Below are 17,354 nucleotides of genomic sequence, written 5' to 3'. Positions count from 1 at the left end.
CACATGTTGTGGGGTCCTTATTAGGTTTATGGATTACCTGGATGAAGGCCTTATTTCAGTTGGGGGATAAGTATGGAGTTTGTAGTAGAGAATTTAAAAATCCAGTCATTGGACCACCCAGAGTTGCAAAAAATGTCTTAAATATATATTTGAAAAGCCGTTTAGGCTTGGAGCCCTGGTAGGTTTCAGTGATTTTACTGCCTCCCATTCTTCCTCTACACCCACCTCTCCTTCAAGAATGTCCTTATGTTCTGGTGTTAGTCTTGGAAGGACTGTGTCTAAAAATTTCCTAGACCTTTGTTGTGTGAAATTTTCTTTAGAATATAGTTTATTATTGAAATGACCAAATGCTCTACCAATCTCTGCTGGGTTTTGGCTCAGGGTACCATTTCAAAGACGTAACTTGGGGAAGGCTGGGAGGAAGGGTCTGAGAGCCAGATGTCGGGCCAACAGTCTACCCTGTCTATCTCCTTGTGAAAAAATTTAGATCTGGACCATCTTAATTGTTGTTTTGCTATCGTAGTTAAGCCAAGGTTGAGCTCAGTGCGGGCTTTATCTATCTCAGACAAAGAATTTGAGAGGGATTAGTTTTATCATGTTCTAACAAGGAACAATAACGGGCCTCTTTTTGCTGTAGTTCCAAAACCCACTGAGCCTTTATCATGGAAGCCAATTGGATGAATCTTCCTCTAACCACCACCTTATGTGCGAATGAAGTGTCCACAATGAGATTAAGTGCAAAAAAAATCCTCGATAGTGTCACGAATCTCCATTTACACAGACTCATTATTAAGAAGTGACTCATTTGACCACCAATATCCTGTAGCTTTATAAATGGCCAGTCCCCCACGCCTCTATTTTTCTCCCTTACGGAAGCCAGGTATTGAGTTGGGTAGCTGTGGTGAAAGAATGTCGGAGTGAAAGCAGGGGCAAAATGAGTCTCCTGGAAGAAAGCCACATCCATTTGAATCCTATGATAGTATTCCAAAGCCTCGCGTCTTTTGATAGGAGAGTTAAACCCCGTACGTTACGTGAGCTAAAAAAAATAGGTTTAGTAGATATTTTTAAACCAGGTGTTAGAATGCCCATAAAAATGCGTTATGGAAAAGAAGAGGTCAGAACTATCATGAAGGAATCCCTCTCGATTACCCAGCCATGAAAGAGAATGCCTAAAGCCCTGTGTGATCGAGGGAATAACAGAAGACAAAAGGAAAGGAAACAGAATGAGGTAGGCAGGAACTGGGAGTACAAGAATAACAACGCATGAGCTATGAGTGTTGGGGGGAAAATTCCTCAAAGTTGTGCCACAAATGTGACTGAGGATAAAGAGATGGAAGTAATTTTCAACCCCCAATCTATCATGGAAGGGAACAGAAGCTTCTAAAGCACATATCACTCTAAGGAACAGCTTTAAATAATCAAATGTGAACACAGCAATTACTAGAAGGACGCCTGTGAGGCGCATCTAACAGTGAAGACTAAATAAAATGATTGGATTATCGCACGAAAAACAGTTCAGGCAGGAGTCAATTCCACATGTATAATGAGATGTAGAAGAGACCCCTCGTGAGAAGGCCAGGCTTCCACAATACAGGTTGTGGGTCCTGCCTTCCTCTTTGACACAAACTTCCAAAGTGTCGAGACTGGTCTTGAGTAGAGATGAGCGAGTATACTCGCTAAGGCACATTACTCGAGCGAGTAGTGCCTTAGCCGAGTATCCTCCTGCTCGTCTCTAAAGATTCGGGGGCCGGCGCAGGTGACAGGTGAGTTGCGGCGGGGAGCGGGGTGGAGAGAGAGATCTCCTCTCCATTCCTCCCCGCCCGCCCCCGAATATTTAGAGACGAGCGGGGAGATACTCGGCTAAGGCACTACTCCAGAGGCGTAACTTGAAGCTCCCGGGCCCCGATGCAAAACTTGTAACAGGGCCCCCAACTATAATGCTTTACTCATAGTACTGGGCTCCCTATATGGAGAAGAGAGGCCTTATGGGCCCCCTAAGGCTCCTGGGCCCGGGTGCAACCGCATCCCCTGCACCCTCGATAGTTACGCCCCTGCACTACTCGCTCGAGTAATGTGCCTTAGCGAGTATACTCGCTCATCTCTAGTCTTGAGTTGTCAGTAGAGCTAGCTGGCAGGGAAAGCTCCTTAAAGGGAATGCCAAGTTGGAGAAGTAGAGAATCGCCCTCTACAAAGGAGTTTAAGCTGTATTTTTTATTACGGAATGAAAAGCAGAGAAGGAAAAGGGAAAGACCACTGATAGCGAATGTCGCTATGTGTCAGACAGAGTAGAAGGGGTTTCGGCGCCCTTCGCCTCAGAATCGTCCCAGGGGCAATATTGGTGTAAATTTGAACCTCATAGTCTGCGATGGAGATGGAACTTCTAGCACTAGAAGCTTGGATGACCTTGTCTTTAATATAGTAGTGAAGTTTCATAATGATATCTCATGGGGGCCATCTTTACTCTGAGCCACCAGAGCCCGGTGAGCTCTATCCAGTTCCATATGGGAAGGCGCTCTGTCTGGAATGAGCAATAGGAGGAGTTCTGAGATAGCTTTAGGTATATCCGTAATGCTTCCGGGTAAGCCCTTGATCCTAAAATTCTCTCTTCTAGATCTGTTTTCAAAATCTTCATATTAGTGGCCTCCTGGCAATCTTGAAGGTCGGTCACCATCTGTGAATTTTGGTTTACTCTGGACACTGTGGAGTCTACTTTAGACTCCAGTACATCCAATCTTCACCCAATATCTGACAGGTCCAGTCTGAGGGTTTTGGATATAGTCACTGTAATTGTGGAATGCTTGGCTTAAGGTAGAGGAAGATCTCCACGTTGCGCCTGTTTGCGGTTTTGTCCGTGGTCATTGTTTATCATACATACTGGCGCAGGTAGTCGCCATTTCCAGGAAGTCTTTAACAGATCTTTTCTTACTATTAGTGGAGTTTTGGTCTTCCCGCGGCTTCCTCTGACCAACCACCCGTAAAAACCTGGTAGACCAAGTGAAGGGTTAGTTTACGTAAAATATTGAAGCTGACGATAATGAAAGCTGAATGTGACTATGTGGAGCTTTGCAGCTACATGCCAACAGTAGGTAGCTGCGTGATTGCACCCATGAAATGTGGAATGGCGTTAGGGGGGCTCCACGAGAGGGTAAATTGGCTAATGAAGCAGTAGCTCTTAATGTGGTGTCTGGAAAGGGATTCTGCTGTTGGGGAGAAAACTGGCCTCTTCAGGGGGGGACCAATGCTGTCAGCAAGTTGCAATTAGGCTCATCCCAGCGGCTTTTTAGCCACAATTTCTGCGGCTGTGGGCCCTACAGATGGACTCCTAACCTTCTCTCCAGGTCAGGGGGTCTGTACCGGCTTCAGCAGTGTCGCTCGGCTGTAACAGGCCTAAAGCCTCCGCGACATAAAACTGAGCTGCGGAGCCCTAAAAACTGATTGTCTGCACTCCGGGGTGGCAGTGTGTATGTGGGGAGCAGCAGGAGGCCCGATGGCAGTAGATTAGGAAATTTCCTTACCGGCGCTTTCCTGCTGCACGCCTGCAGTTGACAACGTCGGCGGAATGCATTCATTCCCACTGGTGATATTTTCCTTAGCGATGCTGTGAGGAAAAGTAATAAATAATAAATGGCAGCATGTTCTACCGTTGGCCGTTCCCTCGGAGCGCCTCACCCATTGTCTTTATTGGTATCTTACACCCATGGCATGGCACTTACATGCAGTGTGATGTGAGAGTTACACTCAAGTCAATGGGAATCACCTGCGCTCCCAACACGCCTGAGGATCGCAATGTCACAGAAGGGATGAATACGTATTTTAGTCAAAAACTCTTTGCATCGCCATGGATAATACACACGGGGGCGAGCGGAAGATCGGACAAGTTTCTTGGCCCAATATGGCGCTCCCTGTGTGAATCTGGCCTCGGGGTCCGCTCACACAGTAATATTCATGTCAGATTCCTGACTGACTCCAATCTGGTCAGATATCACCGGTGACGGCGGCCGACGGATTCATATCATCTGATTCACATGGACGATGTGCCTCTCAGACGGTCCGAGATGGGAAATCCCTGCCCGCCCCCCGCTGCTGCCGTCATCTTCACTGGATGCTGGTGACATAGTGAGACCCTCTTACCGGTAAATGGCCAATGAGAATGTCCTAGAAAGCATGATGGAGTAACCGGAGTATAAAGAGCCGTATACCCAGTAGTCCCACTGAAGAGCATGGAGTGGAGGTGCGCATGTGTGTCCTTCATCACCCGCACTTCATGGCCGGACTCACTGCTCATCAGGTAAGACCTGTCAGGAGGCGCCCTTCACGTCCCGGAAACGGGTTTAACCCCTTCATGTGTCCAGCATCCTGGAACTAATGGCACTTAATTACATGATGTGTACCCAGCACTGCTGTATATGTACCTGCTGCTAACTATATGTACATTACACATATATACGGCCCCCTCCGCGGACATTACACCCATATACGGTCCCCTCCTCTTTCTCGCACACGCTCTGCTCCTCCGTCTCGCACGTGCTCTCGGCTCCGCTCCTCCGTCTCGCACGCACTCTCGGCTCCGCTCCTCCCTCTCGCACGCGCTCTCGGCTCCGCTCCCCCGTCTCGCACGCGCTCTCGGCTCCGCTCCCCCGTCTCGCACGCGCTCTCGGCTCCGCTCCTCCGTCTCGCACGCGCTCGGTTAGGTTCCTCAGTCTCGCACGCGCTCGGCTCCGCTCCTCCGTCTCACACACGCTTGGCCCCCCTCCTCCGTCTCGCACACGCTCGGCTCCGCTCCTCCGTCTCGCACGCGCTCGGCTCCGCTCCTCCGTCTCACACACGCTCGGCTCCGCTCCTCCGTCTCACACACGCTCGGCTCCGCTCCTCCCTCTCCCACGCGCTCTGCTCCGCTCCTCCGTCTCGCACACGCTCGGCTCCGCTCCCCCGTCTCACACACGCTCGGCTCCGCTCCTCCCTCTCCCACGCGCTCGGATTCTCTCCTCCCTCTCCCACGCGCTCGGCTCCGCTCCTCCGTCTCACACGCGCTCGGCTCCGCTCCCCCGTCTCGCACGCGCTCGGCTCCGCTCCTCCGTCTCCCACACGCTCGGCTCCGCTCCTCGGTCTCACACGCGCTCGGCTCCGCTCCTCGGTCTCACACACGCTCGGCTCCGCTCCTCGGTCTCACACGCGCTCGGCTCCGCTCCTCGGTCTCACACACGCTCGGCTCCGCTCCCCCGTCTCGCACGCGCTCGGCTCCGCTCCTCGGTCTCACACACGCTCGGCTCTGCTCCATCTACTCTGAATCCATCCTCACACAGCAGAGTCCGGCATCCACTGAGCAGATAGACCTGGTCATGTGACCCCTTGTCTCCTCCCACACACTGATCACATGACGGTGACATCATCACAGGTCCTGTAAGCACAGAACAACCCCACGGCTCCTGTCTGGCTGCAGGTGGAGGTATGTGGGGTCACCAGCACTGGGGGGCAGATTAGGTCGGCAGCACACGAACGGGTCGGACTCCACATCCGGGAGCCAGCAGTGGAATCCAACCCTGTGCCGGCCGGCGTCGGTGCGTTCTTGTATGTTGTCCTCATGCGGATTTGATTTGCGGACCTTTCAGCATGCTCTATCTCTCTGCGGATCCCGCACGGACAGCTGCCATTGAGGTCAATAGAAGCCTTCCGATCCGCGGGCCGGGCCACATATACCGCGGGGGAGCAGGAGCTTAATAAAAAGTGGAAGCAGATTTAGAAAGTAATGGAGAAGACCGGCAGCAGATACCGGCAGCTTAAAACCGTCCTCAGCCGCGGGCAGGGGGGGACTCCGCTGCGTGCCCCTGCGTGTAGAATCCGACCCACCCGTGGGCATGAGGCCTAATTGCTGCGGAGCCCGAGGCGGACGCCGGCCCTGCCGATCTGTCATGTCTGTCTGTTAGCCGTTACAAGGTCTCACATCTACAGGATGACGCGGTTCGCACTTCGCTCTCCTGGCGACGCCGGACAAAAACACTTTTTTCGTTTTACCATCTGCAGCCAAAAGTTACTGCAGCCTTTCAGATGGAAAACCCGTTTTTCGGAGTGTCGTCTTCTGTGATGGATTCGCGGTCCGGATTTGCTGATGCAATTTCATCTGTAGATTCGCCCAGCGGACGCGGATTTGAGCGCAGAATTGATGATGCTTTTTCTGCAGCGTATCGCTGGGTTTACTGAACTTTTGCAAAAAAATCTGCACCAATTGAAATGGCCAATTAGTCGGTTGTTGTTCTTCCTGCGGTTCACACAGATCGCAGCGTATTCTGCGTGTTTGTAAATCTGCATTGACTTCAAAAAACGCAGGAAAATGACGCATGCGGCGGGATTATTGTGCAACCAACAAGTGTAGGAAAGATGTGCGCATGGAAACGAACCCATTGAAGTGAACGCCCGGGTGACGCTGGCCTAGAGGCTCGCTGATACGGGTGTGTGCAGCTTTGGGCGAAAATCATCCCGTTGAGGAGTGTGTTTTTGGTGGTTTTTGGTGGTTTTGGTGGTTTTGGTTGGGTGGATACTCGGTCACAGAAATTATTTTCATTAAGGCCTCATGTCCACGGGGAAAATCAGGCCCGCTATGGATTCTCCATGTAAAATCCGCAGCGGGTCCCTCCTGCCCCGCGGACATGAGCGCTGAAAATAGGAATTTAAAAGAATTAACTCACCCGCAGCGGACCGGGAGGGTCTTTTCTTCCTCACGGCCGGATCTTCTTTTTCGGCCGGCGGATGAACTCGTCACGCCGGCGGCACGTCGCCGGCGTGCCGCGCGCATGCGCCGTGCATATCCGCCGAGCCGAAGCAAGAAAGATCCGGCCATGAGGAAGAGAAGACCCTCCCGGTCCGCTGCGGGTGAGTTAATTCTTTTAAATTCCTATTTTAGGTCTCCCGTGGATCCAGACGGCTTCCATAGGCTTCAATAGAAGCCCGCGGGAGCCGTCCCCGCGGGAGACCCGCATGAAAATGGAGCATGGTCCAGATTTTTTCATGCTCCATTTTTTTTTAAAATCCCTTTTATTGACCATCCGCGGGTATTTATCTACCCCGCGGGTGGTCAATGCATCCCTATGGGGTGCGGATCCGCGGGCAGGAGAAGAGTTAAAATCCGCTGCGGATTTTAATTCTTCTCCCGCCCGCGGACATGAGGCCTAAATAGACCCGCTGACCTTCTCTAAGCGCCCACTGAGGTGTGTTACGGTGGGATGCTTTTGGTGTAATGAAAACCCCAAAGGCCGCCACCCGGCTTGGTTGCTGCTGCCATAACGGCCGGACTGCTGTGTGTGTTCATCTATTACATGTGTGAGCTCTGTGTTTCTGACATTGATAATGGTCGGTCGCTGCCTTCGTTAATGTATTTACATATATATTCTATCACACACTGAACTACAAGCCTCCACATTGATGAGGGCATTAAACAGTATGACAGAATAGGGGAAGAAGGAACCACCCAACTATTATCGGCATTAGCGTAACGGCCATTTTTATCGGTGCGGCTTGCCCTCCATCTGCTGGCGCTCTTCAATGCTCTAGGTCTGTGGTTCCCAATCTGTGCTCCTCCATGAGCGATAGCCAGGGACTCCAACAGAGGCGTTGTAGAGGTGAACCTTTGGCATGCGGGGGCATGCAGAGCCCTCTTTGCTGCCAAGCACGCTGATGGCTGCTCACCACGGCAGTAATAAGCCACACCCCTAACCCCTCCCCTGACCACACCCTCTGTCCCGCTTTGGGACTCCTCAAGAAACTTGTGCTTCAAAAAGGGCTCCGTGGCTGAAAAAGTTTGGAAACCACTGGTATAGGGATTCTCTGTTTTCATTGTGAACGGTCTCTTTGTGTGGCTTACAGGGAATTTTTTTGTGCATTTCCCACCTTTCATGCACGGGGGGAGGGGGGGGGGTTGGGGATTTTCAGGGCCGCATGGACCTATGGAATCCATAAAGCCCCGCACCGCTCCATATATTTATCCTTTAGTTATAACCCACATTAGTGTTTTAACTTTTAATCTAAAAACTCTTGAAATTATATCATGACGATCAGTAGCATTTTGTGCACCTTTTTTAATGCACCCCAAGACTTGATTAGCTTTTGCAGCAGCTGACTGGTATTGGTTACTCCAGTTTAGTCTACAATCCACTAATACCCCCAGGTGGTTTTCCATATCACTTCTCCCTAGCAGTAACCCATTTAGTGTATATTGGTGACATCCGTTTCTCCTGCCCATGTGCAGAACCTTATATTTTTCAACATTGAACTTCATTTGCCATTTTTCTGCCCAAGCCCGGGCTTATCTCGGTCCATTTGTAGCCGTACATTGACAAACTCTTCACCTCCATCCCGTATAAAGAGAGAACACAACATCTACACTTTATGATCTCCAGTAATTGTATTATTATAGCGGATTTTGTATGATGTTACATTGTCTCGTCTTCTTCCCATTCAGGATCCTCGGCTGATATCTTCTATATCAGATAATTATCCTGATTGACCCAACAAGGATGGAGAGGAACCGGGACAAGATGGCGGAGAGTATATTCACCCTCACCCTAGAGATACTCTTCCAGCTTACAGGAGAGGTGAGAGATTCTGGGGATGACGTCACGTTCCATCAGTCTTATCTCTGTCAGTCTCCGGTCACATCTACGGCAGAGGATTTACTGCTGATTAGGTCATAAATGCTGGAAAATAATAGAGCCGGCTGCGCAGTTTTGCTGGTAAAATGACCGATACCCAACAGATCTATTATAAGGCAATGGGGCTCTTGGGTGCTGATGATGTCGGCCATATAATAGATCTGACACTCTGCCAATGTTGTTTCTCTGTTTTGATGAACACAGATGTGAACAGAACCTTAATAACACATGGATATAACTGGAGACTTGAGGGACACTGGAAATGTCTGCAGTGATATTTATGGATGTATCTCCCCATAAACAGGATTACACGGTAGTGAAGAAGACTTCTAGTGATGGCTGTCAGGCCCCGATGTCTGATGGATGGGGAAGACCCCTGAGCCCAATCACAGGGCCTCCACCTCGCCCCCTGATACTGGAGGAGATCAATGAGCAGAAGATCCTAGAACTCACCAACAAGATGATTGAGCTGCTGACTGGAGAGGTGACGCTGCTGGGAATGCTGGGACATTATACAGTAACGCTATGGTGGTATAACGTGTCTGGGTGATGACGGTATCATTGTGTTGTCAGGTTCCTATAAGGTGTCAGGACGTCACTGTCTATTTCTCCATGGAGGAGTGGGAGTATTTAGAAGGACACAAGGATCTGTACAAGGACATCATGATGGAGGACCACCAGCCCTCCCCATCACCAGGTAATAAACAGGACTAAATACCTTACAGCTTGTGAATCAGGATAAAGATCTGATCCATAGTGTTGCTACAGAGACACCTGTGAGGGGGGCAGCAATGTAAGGCCAATTTCACACAGATGAAAGGGACGTCCAAAGTCATCGGGTCCAACCCCCTGCTCACTGAAGGATCACTAAATAATCCAAAATACATGTTCATCTAGCCTCTGTTTGAAGACTTCTATTGAAGGAGAACTCGCCACCTCCCTTGGCAATCTGTTCCAGTCATTGATCACTCCCACTGTCAGAAAGTGTTTTCCAATATCTAATATGTCTCCTTCCTTTCAGTTTCATCCCATTGCTTCTAGTCTTTCCTTGTGCAGATGAGAATAGGGCTGATCCCTCTGCACTGCGACAGCCCTTCAGATAGTTGTAGACAGCTATTAAGTCTCCTCTCAGTATTCTTTTTTACAAGCTAAACATTCGCAGATCCTTTAACTGTTCCTCATATGACATGATTTGCAGACCGCTCACCATCCTGGTAGCTCTTCTTTGAACCTGCTCCACTGTTTTAAAATTGGGATGCCCAGAAGTGGACACAGTATTTCAGATGAGGTCTGACTAAGGAAGAGTAGAGGTGACTAATTACCTCACGTGATCTAGACTCTATGCTTCTCTTGATGCATTACAGAATTCTGTTTGCCTTTTTTGCTGCTGCATCACACTATTGACTCATGTTCAGTCTGTGATCTATTAGTATACTAGAGTCTTTTTCGCATGTGCTGCTGCTTAGCCCAATTCTTTGTGCTTTTTTTTTTTTTTTTGTTTACCCTACCCACATGAAGGATCTTGCATTTCTCCTCGTTAAATACCACTCTGTTAGTTGCTGCACACTTTTCAAACTTTTCCAGATCTTTTTGGATCCTCTCTCTTACTTATATAGTGTTAGCTATCCTTATTAGCTCTGTGTCGACATTACATTTGATCAGTTTCCCCTCAATTCCAGATCATTTGTAAAAATGTTGAACAACGCTGGGCCTAGGACAGAGCCATGTCAGTGATTCTGTCATTGAAGGAAATTGGACTAGTCTAGCATGACTTGTTTGTTACAAACCCATGCTGGCTCTAGTTAATTACCCAATTCTCATCCAAGTACTTGCATATATGCTGTTTAATAAGTTGTTCAAAGATCCTGGTTCTTTCCCATTCTGGAACTCAGGCTCACAAGCTTGTAGTTTCCTGGGTGCACTTTCTTCCCTTTTTTTAAAATAGGGACAACATTTTGGAGAAAATCAAAGCAGCCCGCAGACTTTCTCCACAGTCATGCTTAAAACGTATAACCTCGTCCTCCACCACGCGAAACAAGATTATTTAGCCTCCCTCATCTCCTCCCTATCCCACAACCCCAATTGACTCTTCAACACCTACTCCCTCCTCGGCCCCAAAGAACAGGCCTCCGTGATGGATCTGACTGCTGGAGAACTCGCCACCTAATTCAAAGAGAAAATCAACAACATCCGAAAAGAAATCTCCAAAAACTGCACAGCTAGCCCAGATCCCGGTCTCCTCAGCACTGCATCCAGCACCTAGTCACTTTCTACTTTAGAACCAACGACAGAAGAAGTCTCCAGACTGCTTTCCGCTGCTCACCCCACCTCCTGAACTAGCAACCCTCTCCCTTCCCACCTCCTCCGGTCCCTTTCCCCGGCTGTCATAACCCACCTCACCACCATCTTCAACCTCTCACTGAACTCTGGTATTTTCCCCTCCTTATTGAAACACCCCATAATATCCCTTCTGCTAAAGAAACTGACCTTTGATCCAGCAGCCACTGCCAACTACCGATCTATCTCAAACCTCCCCTTCATCTCCAAATTATTAGCACGCCTAGTCTATTCACACCTCTCATGCTTTCTCTCTGACAACTCTCTCCTCGACCTCCTCCAGTCCGGTTTCCGCCCCAAACACTCGACTGAAACCGCTCTCAAAAAAGTATCAAATTACCTGATGATGTTAAAGTCAAGAGGCGACTACTCCCTACTAATCCTCCTTGACCTCTCCGCTGCATTTGACACTGTTGACCATGACCTTCTTCTCACTGATTCGCACTCTCATGGGTTCTCCTCCTACCTCTCTGATCGCTCTTTCAGCGTCTACTTTGCTGACTCTATCTCCTCTACACTTCCTCTCGCTGTCGGAGTTCCCTAGGGCTCGGTCCTTGGTCCCCTCCTTTTCTCTATCTACACAGCCCCAATTGGAACAACCATCCACAAATTCGGCCTCCAATACCATCTCTACACTGACAATACCCAGCTATATACCTCTCCCGTGACAACTCTGCACTCTTCCTCCTAAACATCACAAACTGCTGTCTCTAACACCATGTATTTCCTCTTTCTCAAACTTAACCTCTCACAAAGTCTCACCGACTTGTCTTTCCGCCCTCAACCAGCCGACCTCCCCCCAACATCTCCATATCACCACCATAACTCCCAGACAGCACGCCCACTCCCTTGGGGGGTCACACTGGACTCAGACCTCCCCTTTACCTCCCACATCCAATCTCTGGCCCGAGTATGTCACCTGCACCTCAGAAATATTGCTAAAACATATCCGTTAGAGATGAGCAAACGTGCTAGTTTAGAGCAATTACTCGGAACGAGTATCGCTTTTTTCAAGTAACTGCCTACTTGGGCGAAAAGATTCAGGGGGCGCTGCAGGTGAGCATGGAGGGGGGGGGGGAGAGAGAGAGAAAGCTCCCCCCTGCTACCCTCCCGCTCCACCCCTCCGCCCCCAGCATCTTTTTGCCTGAGTAGGCAGTTACTCGAAAAAGGTGGTGCTCCTTCAAGTAATTGCTCTAAACGAGCACGTTCGCTCATCTCTAGTATTCGTTCCTAACCACGGACACACAAGACACTTGTTGTCACCCTCATCCACTCCCAACTCGACTACTGCAACTTGCTGTTCATTAGCCTTCCCCGCACTGGACTCTCCCCTCTCTAAACCATACTAAATGCGGTAGCTAGACTCCTTTTTCTATCCAACCATTTCTCAGATGCCTCTGCACTATACCAGTCACTGCATTGGCTGCCCATCTACGGCAAAACAAAATTTAAACTCCTCACCTTCACCCACAAAGCACTCCATGGTGCCACGCCATCGTACATTGCTTCCCTCCTGTCCATACACCACCTAGCCCAGACACTCTGATCCGCTAACACACTCAAACTAAATACACCTCTAAAACGAACCTCACATGCTCGCCTCCAGGACTTCACCAGAGCAGCACCGGTCCTCTGGAACGCACTGCCCCAAGGCATCTGGACAATCTCTGATGCACGAAATTTCAGACGTGCTCTAAAAATGCACCTCTTCAGAAGGGCATACCAAATCTCCTGACCTAGTCCTCCTGCCCTTTCCCATGGCTCCCCACACCTTTCACCCTGCCTATTACCTCTACCCATGTACTTCATTACTGCCCCACCCCATTTGCTTCCTGATAACTGATTTCCATATGTAATTCCCATACTGCCTGTGTTCCCCTGTGCCTTATCCCCCCTCCGTACCTAGTGTATCACCCCCACCCTTTCATTTCAAACTGATTGTATACCACATGTAATCTCTTGTATTTGCCTGTGGTTTCCCATGCTTGAAAGTGCTTGGAATACGTTGGCGCTATACACATTAAGATAATTATTATATAGCCTGCATTCTTTTGTTCCTTCATTCGCACAGGGAGATCAGTGGATGTTACATCTACTTTCTGAGAGAAAACAAATACAAAATAGGATGTAAAAGTTCTTCCTTCTCAACATAATTTTTAAGCAATTCACCATTCTCATCCTGTAAACATCCAATAGCATCTTTTGACTATTCTTTTACTTTTGACATACACCCAAAATGCTTTTTTTATGGCTTTTAGCCTCTCTTGCAAGCCTCAATCCCTTTGTTTTCTCTTCTAATCTTTTGGAAGATAAAGTGGATAAAAAGAGCTGACAGAATTTGTTGGATCCATTACTTTTACCTGAGAGATTCCCAACAAATGTCTGGATCGGTAAAATCTCCCATGATCACTATGTTGTACTTTTTTGAGAACTTGGCCATCTGATGTAGAAAGAATTCCTCCATATCTTCTGCTTGTCCAGGCGGCCTATAGTAAATGCCTACAATGGTGTCCTTTCTGTTCTCTCCTTGTATTCTATCCCAAAAAGTTTCTACAGAACTACCACGCTATGAAGCTTGAGTCTCGGTGGAGATGTAAGCTTTCCTAACATACAATGCAACACCTTTTCCCTTTGACAGCATACATCTGGAGGTTGCTCACCTGCTGACCTGATGGGACAGGAAAAGGCAGAGCATAAAAGAAACCTCCCCTCCACCAAACACCAGTGCTTTTCCTGTTCCTTCAGGACAGCAGCGGCAGAGCTCCAGCGATGCTGTCCCATGCCGGAGGTTCCAGGGCTTACCGGTGCGCGGCGGCATCCCTTCTGGCAGCCCCGGTTGCCCCAGTGGGAAGTACCTCATCTGGGAGCTAACCGGGGACTGCGTGGGCCTGAGTCCAAGTACGGGCTTTCCGGCACCACTGCGGCCGTCATTTAGGCGGCAGCCGCCATCTCTGGGTCCAGGGCCGAACAGCAGCACTTCTCAAGGGGGCGTGGCCTCGGCGGAGCACAGGGAGGGACGTGGTGCCCGCAAGTGGGCGTGGCCTAGCAGGAAAGGGGGTGTGGTCTAGCGGAAAGTGGGCGTGACCTAGCACGGCTGGCGCCGGATTCAAGTTTTAAAGCTCCTCTGCACCAGGGAGAACGGCTGGTGTTTCTTCACGCCAGGGAATCGATCCTAAGTACAGGAGTTGATCCCACAAGCGCAGGATGTCGGCCAGAGATGACCCAGAGAATCTCCAAACTGTAAGTGGTCCAGTGGGCCAACCTACAAACACCTGCACTACATACACTTCCTGACTAACAGAGTTCTCCCTTGTCATTTCAGGACAGGGATACTCAAAAACCTAGGGAGGCTAGGCGGAGGAGTAAAAAGTGTCCAGTGTGCTTGGCCAAACTCGATGACTCCTACACCAAAACATTATGTGCCGTTTGTTCTGCAAAAGTTCTGCAGGAGGAAAAATCTTCCCTTATGTCCGAAATTCAGTCGGTCATCCGGGAAGAAATTCAGTCCTCCCTCTCAGACCTCCAACCTGGGCCCTCAGGGGTTACACAAAGGTCTGCTCCGGCTGTGTCAGAGTCCGACTCTGACATGGTGCAGGATTTGGAGTTTAATAATCTTGGGGAAGTGTTGCAGGAGGAGAAAAAGTACCTTTTTTCCACCGCTGACATGGATCAACTTTTAAAAGCTGTACGTAGAACCATGCAGGTGGAGGAAGATGTGCAGCAACCCCGCACAGCGCAAGACGATATGTTTGCGGGATTGCTTCCACAACGGAAATCTTTGTTTCCTGTAAATGCCACACTCAAACAACTAATCCTGAACGAGTGGGATTGTGTGGATCAGGCTCCGCTAATCCCTAGGGAGTTCAAGGAGCGCCTTTTATTTGCGGGAGACGAGGTGGCGTTTCTGGACGAAATGCCGAAAGTAGATGCAGCTATCGCTATGGTGTCCAGGAAGTCTGGATTACCATTTGAAGATACGTCCCACTTAAAGGACTCCTTGGACAATAAAGTGGACATGACCATGCGTAAGGCCTGGTCCACGTCCAGCCTTCTGTGGCTCGCTCCATGGCGGTCTGGCTGGATCAGCTCGCGTCCCTAATTGACGAAAAAGCCTGCAGGGAAAAGTTTGCGAGCGGCATCCCTCTGCTACAGATGGCAACGGGGTTTCTGGCGGATGCCTCTATGGAAACGGTCCGCTTCGGAGCTCGGATGGCAGCCCTATCCAACACCGCCAGAAGGGCAGTCTGGGTAAAGGAGTGGTCGGGGGACTTAACATCCAAAAACAAGCTGTGTACCCTACCCTTTCGGGGCGCACGCATTTTTGGACTGGACCTGGATCGCCTGCTGGAAAAAGCAGCTGACAAGAACCAGGGACTGCCAGCCATCAGACCACCCAAGAGACCCTTCACTCCACGTCCCTCGTCTACATACGCTGGGAAAGGGAAGACCGGAAGATGGTCTTATCCGAAGGGTGGAAGGGGTAAGACTCTTATTGTTGTCCCTCAGCCCGCATCTTCGTGCCCGGTGGGCGGTAGACTGGCCCGTTTTGCCACTAGTTGGCGTAACATAACGACTAACGAGTGGGTGCTACACCTGGTGGCGGAGGGGTACAAGATCGAACTAGAATCTCGCCCCCCTGACAGATTTATTGTAACCTCAATCCAGTCTCCAGGCCTAGAGCAGGCTCTGTTGAGAGGTGTACAGAACCTGCTGGATCTTGGCGCGGTTATCCCCGTCCCCAAGAAGGAACGGGGGAAGGGATTTTATTCCCCCCCCCCCCTTTTTTCTGGTTCCCAAACCAGATGGTTCCCACCGCACAATAATTAACCTCAAAGAACTGAATAAATTCATTGAGTATAGGAAATTCAAAATGGAGACTATCAGAACTGCAACTCCCCTAATCGCTAGGGATAATGTAATGGCCACAATTGACTTAAAGGATGCTTATTTTCACATCCCCATTTACGTCAACTCGCAAAAGTTCCTGAGGTTTGCGCTGAGAATGGAAGGGGAAATCTGTCACTTCCAGTTTATTTGCCTCCCATTTGGAATTTCCTCTGCTCCACGGATTTTTTCCAAGGTGGTGATAGAAATGGTTGTCTTTTTGCACAATTGTGGGATTATCATCGTCCCCTACTTGGGCGATTTCCTGTTGGTGGCAGATTCCCCGACTATTCTGAGGTCACACTTGGGTTCCATGCTTCAACTGTTTAAGGACCTGGGTTAGATTATTAATGATCTAAAATCCAACATAGAACCAGAAACCAGGAAAAAATTCCTGGGAGTCATTCTGGACTCCCGTCTCCAAAATTCGTCCCTTCCTCCTCTAAGGAAACAGCTTATTTTAGAGGAATGTTCCGCTCTCTATAAAAAATTTAGAGTAACAGTAAGAGACGCAATGCGGATCCTGGGGCTAATGACTTTGTGTATTGGTGTGGTTCCCTGGGCCCAGTTCCATAGTCACGGTCTCCAGTCACTAATCCTTCAGAATTGGGACAAGTTGCAGTCCTCACTTGACCAGACAAGCTCTATTTCGGCTAAAGCCAGATCTTCACTCCGCTGGTGGTTGTCATCGGACAACCTGTCACGGGCATCCGAATGGAACTTGGACCCTGCAATAATAATCACAACAGATGCCAGCGCTAAAGTGTGGGGGGCCCACTTTGAAGGCGGTCATATACAGGGTACTTGGGACGCTCATGAGAGATCTGGTTCATCTAACTTTAGAGAACTTAATGCGGTGTGGAAATCCCTACGTAGCCTGCAATCGCTCTTAGGGATGAAGCATGTGAGGATCTTTTCAGACAATATGACGACAGTGTCACTCATTCGCCACCAGGGTACCACCAGGAATCCTCTACTGCAGCAGTTGGCGGGAAGGATCCTTCAGTGGGCGGAACTCACAACCAAGTCACTGTCGGCCTTTCACATAAAAGGAGCCGAGAATTCAGCCGCGGACTTTCTAAGCAGGAAGAAAGTGGACCCAGGAGAGTGGGAACTCCATCCCGAGGTGTTCAGCCTGCTTGTGACGAAATGGGGGGTACCAGAAATAGACCTATTTGCGTCAAGCGCAAATACCAAGTGCCGGCTTTTCTTTTCCCGAGGCGCAGAGAAACAGGCCTTGGGCACGGACCCTCTCTCTCACCCCTGGGTTTAGGACTTAGCGTACGCTTTTCCCCCTTTACCATTAATTCCGCTCCTACTAAGGAAATTACTGCGGTCAAGCCTGTCAGTAATTCTGGTAGCACCTTATTGGCCCAAAAGATCTTGGTTTCCCCTCCTGAGATCTCTGTCAGTTGGAGAGCCTTTCCACCTTCCACCAAGACCGGACCTATTGCTGCAGGGCCCTCTTCTTTACCCGGAGGTTCACAAGTT

At 49.5% G+C, this 17,354-nt stretch overlaps 1 pseudogene; it reads left to right on the top strand.

Moving 5' to 3' along the window:
* LOC136626752 (zinc finger protein 850-like) overlaps positions 1-17,354 on the top strand; it is a 95,853-nt pseudogene that overhangs the window by 41,752 nt on the left and 36,747 nt on the right.

This window comes from Eleutherodactylus coqui, chromosome 4, assembly GCF_035609145.1.
Source record: "Eleutherodactylus coqui strain aEleCoq1 chromosome 4, aEleCoq1.hap1, whole genome shotgun sequence".
Lineage (NCBI taxonomy): Eukaryota > Metazoa > Chordata > Amphibia > Anura > Eleutherodactylidae > Eleutherodactylus > Eleutherodactylus coqui.
The sequence above is the reverse complement of the archived record's forward strand: the minus strand, read 5'-3'. Positions and strand labels throughout refer to the sequence as shown.